Below are 14,704 nucleotides of genomic sequence, written 5' to 3' on the forward strand. Positions count from 1 at the left end.
GCTACCATATGAAAGACAATTTCAACATACACACTCACTCACTTATTCATACAGATGATAAAGCAGAAAGGAAGTTTCGGAGCACAAAATGTACACAGGATTAGGTGCTTACAGGAAAAACTGGTACTTTAATGTAAGTGTGTACCACTGAATGGGGACAAACACCAAGTACAAAACTAAATTACAAATAATTGAGCGTGACAGCACTAAATACAAGTTCAATAGCATGAAACGAATCTAACAGAGACGTTTCAGTTGGACCCAAGTATATGCATCTCATGTTTTTGGAACTAAAGTAATTAACATTTCTCAGACTTATTGTACTCAACAGATGTACTGCCGAAGTAATACGTTGCTGAGTACGTGGTAAGTATCCCAAATGACAAGGAACTGAAAGAAAATTCGAATTTCTTCTTTCTTCCTGCTTGTTGATTACTGGCGACTGTCACTTGCGAGGTAAGGGCTGTAACTGTTGGTTTAATGTGAAACTTCCTGGCAGGTTAAGACTGTGTGCCGGACCGAGACTCGAACTTGCGACCTTCGCCTTTTCGGATAAGTGCTCTACCAACAGAGCTATCCGAGCACGACTCACGACCCGTCCTCACACCAGTACCTTGTCTCTTACTTTCCAAACTTCACAGAAGCTCTCCTGCGAACCTTGCAGAACTAGCACTCCTGGAAGAAAGGATATTGCGGAGACATGTCTTAGCCACAGCCTGGGGGATGTTTCCAGAATGAGATTTTCACTCTGCAGCGGAGTGTGCGCTGATATGAAACTTCCTGGCAGATTAAAATTGCCTGCAGGACCGAGGCGCAAACTCGGGAACTTTGCTTTTTGCGGGCAAGTTTGAGTCTCGGTCCGGCACAAAATTTTAATTAAAAAAAATGGTTCAAATGGCTCTGAGCACTATGGGACTTAACATCTATGGTCATCAGTCCCCTATAACTTAGAACTACTTAAACCTAACGAACCTAAGGACATCACACACAACACCCAGCCATCACGAGGCAGAGAAAATCCCTGACCCCGCCGGGAATCGAACCCGGGAACCCGGGCGTGGGAAGCGAGAACGCTACCGCACGACCACGAGATGCGGGAAAAATTTTAATCTGTCAGGAAGTTTCATATCAGCGAACACTGCGCTGCAGAGTGAAAATCTTATTCTGGTTGGTTTAATGTGTTTAACTATTATTATCAGCAATGTCTTCCCCCGTGCCCGACGAACAGCTCAGAGGAGTCGTCGTCAGGTAAACAAACCATGTCATCCCTTCACTTCATAGTTACATAATGATGGTGAAAGTTGCTTACACTAGCAGGACTCAGCACTCCACCGGCTATCTTCAGGCCGAATGGTATAGCAGTAGCGCTCGTTAACGGCGTTGGCTACCTAGGCTGGTAGCAACCAAACTCCACAAATTAGTTAAATACTTCTTGGTTAACTTTGTGGTGTCAATTGACATGTATGGAAAATGAAATGAGCGTTTGGCGTCATTGGCCGGGAGGCCCCTTGCGGGGCACGTCCGGCCTCTTGGTGCAGGTCTTATTACATGATGAAGACAACACAACACCCCGTCCCTGGGCGGAGAAATTCCCCGACCCAGCCGGGAATCGAACCCGGGCACGTAGGACAGCAATCCGCCACGCTTACCACTCAGCTATCGGAGCGGACTCTTGACATGTATAATCCGCAACGTCTTTGTCGTCATCCACAACCACGGATGATACTTCGTCCTCACGAAATGTATTGCTGTCCCATATAATTGCGGGGAAGTACAGTTAATTAAGACAGTTCTGTCTGCATGGCGAGTATAGGCTAGGCGGGTCTCCATTACGCCGGACCGCACCGAGCCACTGCCTGTTTGCACGCCACGCGGCCTCCTCTCTGTCGTGCCAGATATGAGGCAGCACGGCGAATCACGCTAATCTGCCGCCGCGAATCGCAACGGAACATAACGCAACGCACTGCCTGTTTGCACGCCACGCGGCCTCCTCTCTGCCGTGCCAGATATGAGGCAGCACGGCGAATCACGCTAATCTGCCGCCGCGAATCGCAACGGAACATAACGCAACGGAACGGATTACGGCGTGCTGTTTCCGCGCGGCGTCTGTGACGGCGCTGCCGGAACACGGTGAGCGGCGGTAATGCCGTCACCCTGACTGATGCCTGCCGGCACGGCTCCTGCTAACTCTGCATGGCCATCAGCCGACACCTCCGACCGCTCGCTGGTTCGCGTGCCAGTCTCCGCCTTGCTACCAGACGATAGTGAACCACACTACCGGCTCATAAAGAAGGAACACCAGAAACGAAAAACCAGAAATTCACAAAAATGGAGATCCGGCATCTTTATCCTATCAACGGAAAGAGTACCGCGACCAAAGAAAAATACAAGCTTCAGCTCACGTCTGTTAGACGTCAGTAATGTTGTGCTGGTGGCCAACGATATATACTTATCGCAGGGTTTTGGACAAATCTTTCACAGCGTAGTAGTGAAGGCATTAGCAAAAATCTTTCATCGAACTTCGTCATTGTATACATGTCGCTTCGATTGCTTTAGCGCAATTAAGCTGTAAAACGACGAAGCACATTTGGTGCGTGGCTACCACCAGAGTGATCATTGCAAAGAACGGAGACTACGAAATTCTTCATATCACAAAACACGCTGATTACAAAAACCCCATAATAAGTGGTTGCAGTCTTACAAAGAAATAGCTACAGCAATCAGCTGAATTCGAAGTGACTGCGCTGTGGATGGTATTAGGTATATATATAAAAAGAAAGAAGTCGAAGGAAATGAAAACGTGAAAATCGAAGTCTGTTCGAAGTGAACATAAATGAAATTAATGTATTTATTTGTACTCTTAATAGCCGCGCGGGATTAGCCGAGCGGTCTAAGGTGCTGCAGACTTGGACTGTGCGGCTGGTCCCGGCGGAGGTTCGAGTCCTCCCTCTGGCATGAGTGTGTGTGTGTTTGTCCTTACGATAATTTAGGTTAAGTAGTGTGAAAGCTTAGGGACTGATGATCTTAGCAGTTAAGTCCCATAAGATTTCACACACAGTTGAACATTTGTACTCTTAATAACATAATTAACCTTCAGAAATTCCTGTTTAGCTGATTTAAATATTGGTTCGCGTGTTTCGGGTATAGTACATAAAATAGTACACTGTTGGATTCGAATAGTGTGTTGCAAACTGCAATAGATATCGCCTATTGCCAAAATTTTTAACGCAACCACGAGAAGATATTTAGCAGAAATAGCATTCATGAGCCGGCCGCTGGTGGCCGAGCGGTTCTGGCGCTACAGTCTGGAACCGCGCGACCGCTACGGTCGCAGGTTCGAATCGTGCCTCGGGCATGGATGTTTGTGTTGTCCTTAGGTTAGTTAGGTTTAAGTAGTTCTAAGTTCTAGGTGACTTATGACCTCAGATGTTAAGTCCCATAGTGCTCAGAGCCATTTGAACCATTTGAAGCATTCATGATTTAAATAATGAAACACTGTACCAGTTACGTATTTTTTCACAATTTTCGCGATGCTTTGCGAGAATTTATTCTGATGACCAAGTACAAATATTTTCATAGATACTTTATGCAATGTTTCGGAAAATCGATCGAAAGAAATCTGTCCCACTGCAGAAACCATTAAAACAAAACTGCAAGGCAAGAGAGGCAGAACGACGCATATAAGAACGCCAAATAACATACCTGCGTAAATATTTCCTCTTGACAATGAGAATAAAGTGTCGAAACGCATAATTTTATGAAAGGAAAATGGGTAACTAGTGCAGTGTTTTGTTATTTAAATCGTAATGGCTCAGCTGTAGGTTTTTCGGACACATCGACTATGGTGAATGAAATTAAAAAAGGGCATTTTAAATTAGTATCTTGTTTGCAGGTATGAGGGGTTAATTTCATAGGTACAAACTTATATGTAGATTTAATTGAACCGCTTTGCTACGTTTCCAAGGTGCAGGAACGCACTGCAGCAGTCTCTGGCGAAATTTCAGCCGAGTTGACAATACAGCATTTCTTGTGAGCTGCGCGGTCAGAGACATTTAACGCTGTTGTCGACAACAGTCACGCGGAATCGTTGAGACCCTGCGCGATGTTGAGTGTAGCTCACCCGGAACCATGAAACAATGATAGTTGTGAGATTCCGGCCAGCAACAAGCACTCTGCAGCAGTAGCGCTAAACAATAAACCACAGGCCACTAGCCTGTCTCTGTCGAATTCCGACACGTACTGGCAGACGTTTCTCCTTCTTACAGGAGGCACAACACTACCTTCTATGGCTCTGAGCACTATGGGACTTAACATCTATGGTCATCAGTCCCCCAGAACTTAGAACTACTTAAACCTAACTAACCTAAGGACATCACACAACACCCAGTCATCACGAGGCAGAGAAAATCCCTGACCCCGCCGGGAATCGAACCCGGGAACCCGGGCGCGGGAAGCGAGAACGCTACCGCACGACCACGAGCTGCGGACAACACTACCTTCTCACCAACATTAACATCTGAACACGAATTCTGCATGAGAAAAGCACTGCGTAATCTTTCCTTGTACACAGGATGTAGATGGTGTTACTTCTGTTATGTGGGTTGTGCTGAAATGCTAACATTTCTATATCCAGGCAGGCAATTACAGTTTGCTGCACGCCGCCTACAGGGTGCCGCAGTTTCAATAGACAGCAGTATACGTCACGTAGCTGATTGATGAATACATGTAAAGTGTAATGTCGCCTTTCTGTTGTGCATAACAATGAACGATGGAAGGAATTGTGGGAACTCTTCTAATGCCAGCACATAGCGTGCAAGAGCGAATAGCGTTCTCCAAGCTTAAAGGCCCTCCTCAGTCGGGGAGGTATAACTACGAGGGTTATTCGGAAAGTAAGGAACGATCGGTCGCGAAATGGAAACCACAGTGAAAATCCGATGAAGTTTTGCATAGGTGTGTTGGACAGTGTCTAGCACGCCCGTCGATCGCGTTAGATCGTTCTTTTTAGTTCTGAGTACACAGGGCGCACATAAAGATACCTAAAACAATAGTGTCTCCCACCCAAGGACAAGGGCCTGGTGAGAGATTTCGCCTGAAGCTATGCAGCCAACATTACATAACTGTCGTGCGTTTTCTTCTTCAAGACAATATTCAGCCACATTCTGCAGGGGCAATGAAGATGCTCCTGCATCGTTTTCAATTGGAAATATTTGATTACCCACAATACAGCCCGTAATTGTCTCCCTCTGAGTTTCATCCCTGCTCACATGAACCGATGGCTATGAAGACAACAATTTGGCGCAGACAACGAGCTGTAGGCCAGCGTAGAGAATTGGCGGAAAGCACTGGCGCCTGCCTTCTACAACGAGGTCATTGGAAAGTTGGTACAACGCTACGACAAACGTTCAAGTAGGATCGGCGACTGTGTAGCTGGAAGTTGTAGCTAACTGCTGCAAATAAAACAGTTTTGATTTTCACTGTGGTTTCCATTTCGCCACCTATCGTTCCTTAGTTTCCGAATAGCCCTCATATTACCACTTCAGGGTATATCAGAAATTTCTGCGGTGCCAGCATTCTACGTGTACCGGGTACCAGAACTTTACTTTACGATCAGCTGCATCGCTAACGCCAAGCCAATGCGTGGTGGTTTAAAGTATGTCACTGTAGCAGTATAGTGTAAACTGGGCTCGGGAGCACGCGAGCAGACTGTGCGGGCAGTTCCTGTTGTTTTACGGAAGCATTTAGTGTAAGTAAAGAGGTCGCGGCGCGGCGGGACAAAGCAGGGTCGTCAAGACAGAATAAATACGGAGCAGAGGCAGACGCCGGGAAAGCGTGGGAGCCCAAAGTTAAGGGCCTACGTATGTGCCATGTCAAATTTGCTTGCGATTTCTGAACTCTGAAAGTATGCAACAGAGGGGGACAATCGCAGATTAGTGAAACCAGTACACTGTCCCAGGGTACAACCTAAAGTTGTGAAATAGAACAGCGTGCTTGCATCAAACAGGAGCTGTCGTGTCAACAGAGAAATAAACAAATCGTCTGTTTCAGTACACTTGCTTATTAACGTAAGAGTTAATAGAACTTCAGATCATTATCCACCACATGTTCATAAAGGCAACTGCAAAAAATTGTCCCTATACTTATCTATGTAACATAACTAAGTGATTAACATTGCAAGATCACAGCTTAATGTAAGTGGGAGAAAGGCGTTGCAAATACACTACTGCCCATTAAAATTGCTACACCAGGAAGAATACGTGCTACAGACGCGAAATTTAACGGACAGGAAGAAGATTTTGTGATATGCAAATGATTAGCTTTTCAGAGCATTCACGCAAGGCTGGCGCCGGTGGCGACACCTACAACATGCTGACATGAGGAGAGTTTCCAACCGATTTCCTATACACAAACAGCAATTGACCGGCATTGCCTGGTGAAACGTTGTTGTGATACCTCGTGTAAGGAGGAGAAATGCGTACCATTATGTTTCCGACTTTGATAAAGGTCAGATTGTAGCCTATCGCGATTGCGGTTCATCGTATCGCGACATTGCTGCTCCCATCGGTCGAGATCCAATGACTGTTAGCAGAATATGGAATCGGTGGGTTCAGGAGGGTAATACGAAACGCCGTGCTGGATCCCAACAGCCTCGTATCCCTAGCAGTCGAGATGATAGGCATCTTATCTGCATGGCTGTAACGGATCGTGCAGCCACGTCTCGACCCCTGAGTCAACAGATGGGGACGTTTGCAAGACAACAACATTTGCACGAACAGTTCGACGACGTTTACAACAGCATGGACTATCAGCTCGGAGACCATGGCTGCGGTTACCCTTGACGCTACATCAAAGACAGGAGCGCCTGTGATGGTGTACTCAACGACGAACCTTGGTGCACGAATGGGAAAACGTCATTTTGTCGGATGTATCCAGGTTCTCTTCACAGCATCATGATGGTCGCATCCGTCTTTGGCGACATCGCGGTGAACGCACATTGGAAGCGTGTATTCGGCATCGCCATACTGGCGTATCACCCGGTGTGATGGTATGGGGTGCCATTGGTTACACGTCTCGGTCACCTCTTGTACGCATTCACGGCACTTTGAACAGTGGACGTTACATTTCAGATGTGTTACGACCCGTGGCTCTACCCTCCATTCGATCCCTGCGAAACCCTACATTTCAGCAAGATAATGCACGACCGCATGTTGCAGGTCCTGTACGGGCCTTTTCGGATACAGAAAATGTTCGACTACTGCCCTGGCCAGCACATTCTCCTGCTCTCTGACAATTGGAAACGTCTGGTCAATGGTGGCCGAGCAACTGACTCGTCACAATACGCCAGGCACTACTCTTGATGAACTGTGGTATCGTGTTGAAGTTGCATGGGCAGCTGTACCTGTAAACGCCATCCAAGCTCTGTTTTACCCAATGCCCATGCGTATCAAGGCCGCTATTACGGCCAGAGGTGGTTGTTCTGGGTACTGATTTCTCAGGATCTATGCACCCAAATTGCGTGAAAATGTGATGACATGTCAGTTCTAGTATAATATATTTGTCCAATAAATACCCGTTTATTATCTGCATTTCTTCTTGGTGTAGCTATTTTAATGGCAAGTTGTGTATGAAGTGCTGGTACATTAATAACCGGTGTAACCGCCTGAATGTCGAATCAGAGCATGCATGCATTGTGTTAAATAGGAACCAGATGTCAATTTGTGCGATGGAGTTCCATGCCTGTTGCACTTGCTTGGTCCATCGGGGACGGTTAATGCTGATTGTGAAAGACGCTGGAATTGTCTTCCGATGTCTCCCATATGTGCTCGACTGGAGATTGATCTCGTGATCGAGCAGGCCAAGGCAACATGTCAACAATCTGTAGAGCATGTTGGGTTACAGCAGCGGTATGTGAGTGAGCTTTATCCAGATGAAAAACACCTCTTGGAATGCTGTTTATGAACGGTAGCACAACAGGTTGAAACGCCAGATTGACGTACAAATTTGCAGTCAGGGTGCGTGCGATAATCACGAGAGTGCTCCTGCTGTCATACGGAATCGCACCCCAGACCAAGGCTCTCAGAGTAGTTACAGTGTGTCTGCCACGCAGACAAGTTGGTTGCAGATCCTTATCTGGCCTCCTCCTAACCAACAAACGGCCATCACTGGCACCGAGGCGGCACCAACTTTCATCAGAAAACACGACAGACCTACACCCTATCCTCCAATGAGCTCTCGCTTGATATCACTCAAATCGCAAATTCCGGTGGTTTGTGGTCAGTGGAATGTACGCTGCAGCTATCTCGTAGCTCTCCTTCGAGAAACCGGTTTGTAACAGTTCGTTGTGTCACTGTGGTGGCAACTGCCGCTCAGGTTCCTGCTGCAGTTACAGAACGATGTGACAGAGGCATACGCCAAACACGAGCGGCTTTCTTCTCGGTAGTGCCACGTGACCGTCTGGAGCTCGGTATTCTTTCGACCGTACTTTGCCTTGACCACCGCTGCCAGCGATCATCTACAGTGGCTACATTCCTGCCAAGTCTTTCTGCATTATCGCAAAAGCAACATACGGCTTCTCGTAGTCCTGTTCCACGACATTGTTCAAACTCAGTGCGGTACAGATAATGGCGTCTTTGTCTCCTTCAAGATATTCTTGACAAACATCAACTCATCACGTCCAATCTCAAAGGTAACTAACACTCACGACCGTTACAGCGTGTATTGAAAGCAAATGTGATCTGCATCCTCATAGTGGCGTTACTAGCGCTACATAGAGTAGACATCATGTTTCAGGTACAGAAACACGCCTACCAACTTTTGTTTACATTGCACAACTTGTTCGTGTTGAGATTTTTTTTCGTCAGTAAGTTCAAATGGCTCTGATCACTATGGGACTTAACATCTGAGGTCATCAGTCCCCTACAACTTAGAACTACTTAAACCTAACTAACCTAAAGACAGCACACACATCCATGCCCGAGGCAGGATTCAAACCTGCGACCGTAGCAGCAGCGCGCATCCGGACTGAAGCGCCTAGAACCGCTCGGCCACAACGGCCGGCCCAGTATAGTTAGTAGGAAAGCTTATCATTTGCACTTTTAGACGTCAGTACAGGTCAAAGAGTCTGCCAGGTAGTTTTGTAACAGTGTACACTCCCTGCAGAACCAAAGTTTCTGATACCTATACGACTGGGACAATGAGGACAATGATTGATATGCCCGGTACTTTTCACGATACACAGTACAACGGACCTTACGCTCCTTGAGATAGCATTAAAATGAGATGCTCATCAGCTTATTCAATCTGGAATCCTAAAAACCGGTAATAAAAAGAAAAGTTGTCCAAACGCCAGGTCCTGGAACGTGATAGCCGCTTCTCAACACCCTAAGTAATAGCCATTCAGTTTCGGAAGTAACTTGGTGATAACATCTCGAGAGGTGAAGGTTCTCCCCTGACACAATGCGATGGGTGGCTACAAAGAAAACAAACTTCTAATGACAATAATAATAAAAGAGAGTAAAATATTTACAGAAGCAGAAACCACAGTGCAGAGTTAAACAGCGAAGCTATTCAATTTAATGAAGTATCGATGTCTCGATCTGTCTCGATAAAAGACGCACGTATAATATCAACATAAGCAAATTACGTGAAAAATTCGTGCATAAGGTAATTGCAGTAGTGTCTACCGCCTTCCGACTGAGTCTTCTACCCACTTTTTTTCTGTTTTTTATCATAGTTCGCACATTTAAATATATTCTGATGTTGTGTTAAATTGAGTGGCAAATATTATGGTAGAGGGTGTTGTGGAAAAATAAGCAACTAACTAAGTAATTAATTAACTAAATCACTACCATATCTTTTGACTAACCCGACGCTTTGTACAGAGACATTGCTTTATTCCTATTCTCTAACGAACTCCTCCATCAATTTGATATTCATAGTACAGTAGATACAGGTCTTATCTGTCTGTATATCAAAGTCGATTATTGTATTCCCCTATTTTGTATTCAAAATAGTGTTAGTGAGAGGCTGCCGCAGATTTGGAATACGATGTTAAGAAGTGATAAAAAGCTTTATTTAAAGGACGAGATTCCCTTTACAAATCAATATATAATGGTAAAATCTTTCTTGGTTGTTTCACGGATTTTCAAAAGATAGTTTTATGTGTTTTATAATAGGAAAAGGGAGACGTAGGTTGGAATTTACTTCCTGTAATATATTGCCTTAGATAGTCCTGTATTAGAGACTGGCCGAATGGATAACATTCAGCGACAGCACATAAAGTAAAATAAATATCTGGTTGCCAATAAATATCATGAGAAAATTGTGTTGCTTAAACACAATGGTACAGAATCAAATCTGATTTACTCTTTATTAAAATGATATACATAACACACAACGGTATGGAGTGACTTACGAACTTAAAAATATTACCCGTTCATTTAATCCCTATCTACGAGCGTAAGATTCACGTAGTCGCCACCAAAACGCTGTTGCTCTTTATCTAGATATATTTATTGGCTCCTTAGGTGACTCGCCAAATATCTAGCCCCTATTACATTTCGTCTCAGCCACGCTCCAACTAGTCTTCGATCATTAAAGACCTCACATTCGATTTTGATGGTGCGTATCTTTGTGGTCACTGTGGCGCGCCACTTTTCATTCGGTGTTCATGGTGCAAGTTACTGGTTTGTTTTGAATATTTCTTGAATGTTGACGATGTCCATTTTGAAAAGTATAATACATACTCCTACATCCGTTGGAAGGTTGATCTCTGATGCCAGCAGCTGGTGACCGAGCGGTTCTAGGCGCTTCAGTCCAGAACCGCGCTGCTGCTACGGTCGCAGGTTCGAATCCTGTGTCGGGCATGGATGTGTGTGGTATCCTTAGGTTAGTTAGGTTCAAGTAGTTCTAAGTCTAGGGGGCTGATGACTTAAGATGTTAAGTCCCATAGTGCTTAGAGCCATTTGAACCATTTTTGATCTCTGCACCTCCTGGACACTCAGCTTCCGTCGTCCTCATGATGCACATGTTGAGTCATTAGCAGCTAATATTTTTCCTGTCATAATTGTTAACTCAACACTTTCAAATGAGCTTACTGAAGATTAAACTTGAGACCTCGCACTCAGGGGATTCCTTGTAAGCGCTATACCAGCAAACTGACAGGTTCTAAGTGCCAATAACAAAGCTTTTACAAGTTGATGCTTGCAAACAAGACAACAGCAACCAGCCACCACTGTTAATAACGCTGTTTATTTATACAGATAGCGCCTTTACCGGCATCGAATCAACCGGATGCTGCTCAGACCGCTATTTTTGTTTATATTTAACGTTTTGTCTCTTTTTCCAACAGCAAATGTAAACCACAAAAATTTTAATGTAAACTTCTACAACCAAATTTGTCAGTTAGAAACCGGTAACGCACTATTTTTGTAAATAAATACGTAGCATTACCAACAATAGCTGGTCACTATTTCCTCCTTTGCAAGAAACAACTTGTATTTCATATACAGCCATGATCTCAAAAATGACCTTTTTCGACAAGATAATAGCAGGAAAGTTCCTGTTCAAAGTGTCATTAATACTGATTTCTGAAAATACAAGTACAGAAATGTAGCGTTAGATTTTTGCTAGTAGAGCTGTAGTTAACAAAAACCACTCATACAGCTTTTAAAATTTTTAACTCTCGAGGGAAGTACAGCCTGCACAAGGACAATGCACCATCTAACATCGCATGTTTGAAAGACTTTCTCCATGGTTTGGCACCTGGATCAAGTCTAGGGCTATGCAACAGAGTACCAAGAACACAGCAGCACTGAACAGCCATTTTGTGAAAAAATGGCGGTTGGAACGTTTTCATTTCCACTCTCCTAATGTCTTTTGCCGTATACATAAACTAACGTCCAATTTAACGCTTAATTCCGGCTCCATTTAAATAGCTTAAAACTGAAATTTATATAATTTCACAATATGTTATCAATTTACAATAATTATCAGAAATAGTAACAAAGAAAACTCACTGAATGTAGCATAGAAAGTGCTGAAACATGTTTGGGTGAAACAAAACTAATTAAATGATGTCTGGCAAAGAAGGGATGATTCACTAATTTTTCTTAGCAAGCACAGAAAGTAACATGAGCTACAACATAAAAAAGATCATTTAGAAGTCTAGTCGCGAATGTGGTTCATTTGTGAGTTACGTGTGTCACAAGCAATTGTGAGAAGTATTATCTGAAAATTACTGATCTGCAAACCAGATAAATTGCAGTTCACTCAGAGATCAACATCGGCAGACACTCTTTTCCTTCCTATTTAAAATTTGGAACGTATTACAACAAGGTAGAATCACTGATAGCTACGAGTTCAATGATTATGCAACGTTCCACTTGAGAGGATGCTAATTGTACAATGTTAGCATGCATAACATGAAAGTACAACAAAAATGAACGTGTTCTCTTTAATGAGCATAGGCGTAGTATACTGGCACTTCGTAGAGGATAGATCACCTCCGACTTCTTGCAGCATAATAAATAACTTTCCAGTCAATTTACCATTCAGATTAACAGTCGGCATGATTGTACGCGTTAAGGCTTTCATATTAGTTGATCCTGATACAAAGCTCTTGGCACCTCTAATTTCCAGCTTTCCTTTCATATGCATTCCATCTTCAAATCCTGGTTGGTCGGGGTCGAAAATAAATTCATTACTGAATGATGGGATAAGTTTATCTCATCTACAAATTTTCGGACTGATTCCGCAGTTTGCTGTACATCGTCAGGTTTGTTTAAAATTTCGTTTTCTTAAGGCTTCCAATTCTGTAGCACTATTTGAAGTAATACAACCACCCACTGTGTCCCTTGAAATCAATGTAATCTATTTCGTGCGCAGTTTGATGTGCATAACGTAGCAGATCACTATCATGCACATCCTGTAAATTGCATCGAGCATCTTGAATATCTGTAGCTTTTTTCTTATGCACCACACGGTCATGCTGCAGCTGACTTATTCAAAATCTCTTCACAATTGTTTGTTTTTTTACTGCATCGCGGATGATCTTCCATGGAGGTAATTACGTGTAGTACCCGCTCCTTGGAAAACTATTGCTTTTTACTACGTTTCACTGGAGATGGGATCTGTGGCTCCCCGTCCGACAAGGCTGATGAACTACATGGCTCTATACCTGTTTCAGTGTCACTCACTTTCGCTTGTTGTCCACATACAGTCGTCGTCGTGCTCTACATTATCCGCAAAGTCGAGCGTATACGACACCACACATTCCACTGACTCATCTTGCAGAAACGTTAATATTTCATCTGCCACTTGTTTCTCAGTCTGCCAAATTCCTTTGGTTCCTTTCTGACGAAATGTCAACTTCGGCAACTGCTGTTATGCAATGTTTGCCCTGTTTATCGTTGCCATTGCTCTGCTTTGTATCAACAGCACTTGCACTGCACTACTTTTGTGAGTTACTCGTCAACTAAGGAGTTCAACTACACTCTTAACCTCATCCGTTGGATACCTCCAGTCCCGCCCCCTGCTGCCCTTAGCAGCTAATATTGTGGTTGCACGGTAGACAATACGCGAGGCGTCGAAAGCCGTAAACCTCATTAGCCATTCGCGACCTCGCAGTCAAGGAGTTCCTTGTTGGAACGTTCTTAAGAAAGTGTTTATTTTTTAATCTGTCGCATTAGTTTTTGCGGTGATGCGGTGAGCAGCACAATTCTGTGGCCTCACAATACCTTCTCAATTTTTTTGGATACAAATCACTTAGGAAACCCACAAACAGATACATATTTTTTGTCTAAGAAATGTCAGATTTGGCTCGTAGAAAGTTATCCATTTCCACTATTCATCTCTTCATATGTCACAAAAATTAAAATTAAGCATTAGGTTTATGCTATGCTGGAAAGTAGGCCTAGAATACTAATTCGGAAATAAGATAGTTATACAGTTGTTTACACACTTCACATGACGCTACAGATTATTTAGGTCGGTAGTTTTATATCTACAATGCAGTCAGCAGCTTATTATCTTCAAACATTAAAACTTTTTTTGCCGTTTTCCGTCTGTTTCAGACTGAAAATACGATATTACATATCGTTGTACAGCGTGCTACTTACGGTTGCTGGTACTGTGTAGAATCGCTTCCCTTTTTTACCAGTGTTAAAATATTTATTTCTTTTACAATTGCCGTTTAGAACACTTACATATGTATATCAAACATTTTACTAGAAAAACCCAAGACTTCTGCCGCCATTTCACGTGTTATTACAGCTGTATGACATTCATGTGTTCCGTTGCGATTGAAAAAGGAACGGACATTTTAACAGATATAAAACAGGGGAAGCAACTTTAAATCATTATAAAACGTACGCAACATGCTAAATTAAGATATATAATATAGCGTCTTCCAGTCTGAAACGAACGAAATACAAAGTTAAATTCAAAAGGAGGTCCGACAGATGTTAGGACGTACCTCATGACTTTTGTCACCGTATTGTACAGTGTGCCCGATTTATCTTGACCATTCTACACAACTTTCATCCAGAAGGAAAAAAATATATAACAAGCAAATGTTGTCTACAGAATGAAATTTTCACTGTCCAGAGGTGTGTGTGTGTTGATACGAAACTTTCTGTAAGATTAAAACTGTGTTCCAGACCGAGACTCGAACTCGGGACCTTTGCGTTTCGTGGGCAAGTATTCTATC

At 43.6% G+C, this 14,704-nt stretch overlaps 1 protein-coding gene across 1 annotated transcript in view; it reads left to right on the forward strand.

Annotated features, from left to right (window-relative positions):
• LOC126236179 (neuronal acetylcholine receptor subunit alpha-7-like) overlaps positions 1–14,704 on the forward strand; it is a 596,640-nt gene that overhangs the window by 196,498 nt on the left and 385,438 nt on the right. The gene's annotated exons all lie outside the window — the stretch shown is intronic.

Source organism: Schistocerca nitens, chromosome 1 (assembly GCF_023898315.1).
Source record: "Schistocerca nitens isolate TAMUIC-IGC-003100 chromosome 1, iqSchNite1.1, whole genome shotgun sequence".
Classification (NCBI taxonomy): domain Eukaryota; kingdom Metazoa; phylum Arthropoda; class Insecta; order Orthoptera; family Acrididae; genus Schistocerca; species Schistocerca nitens.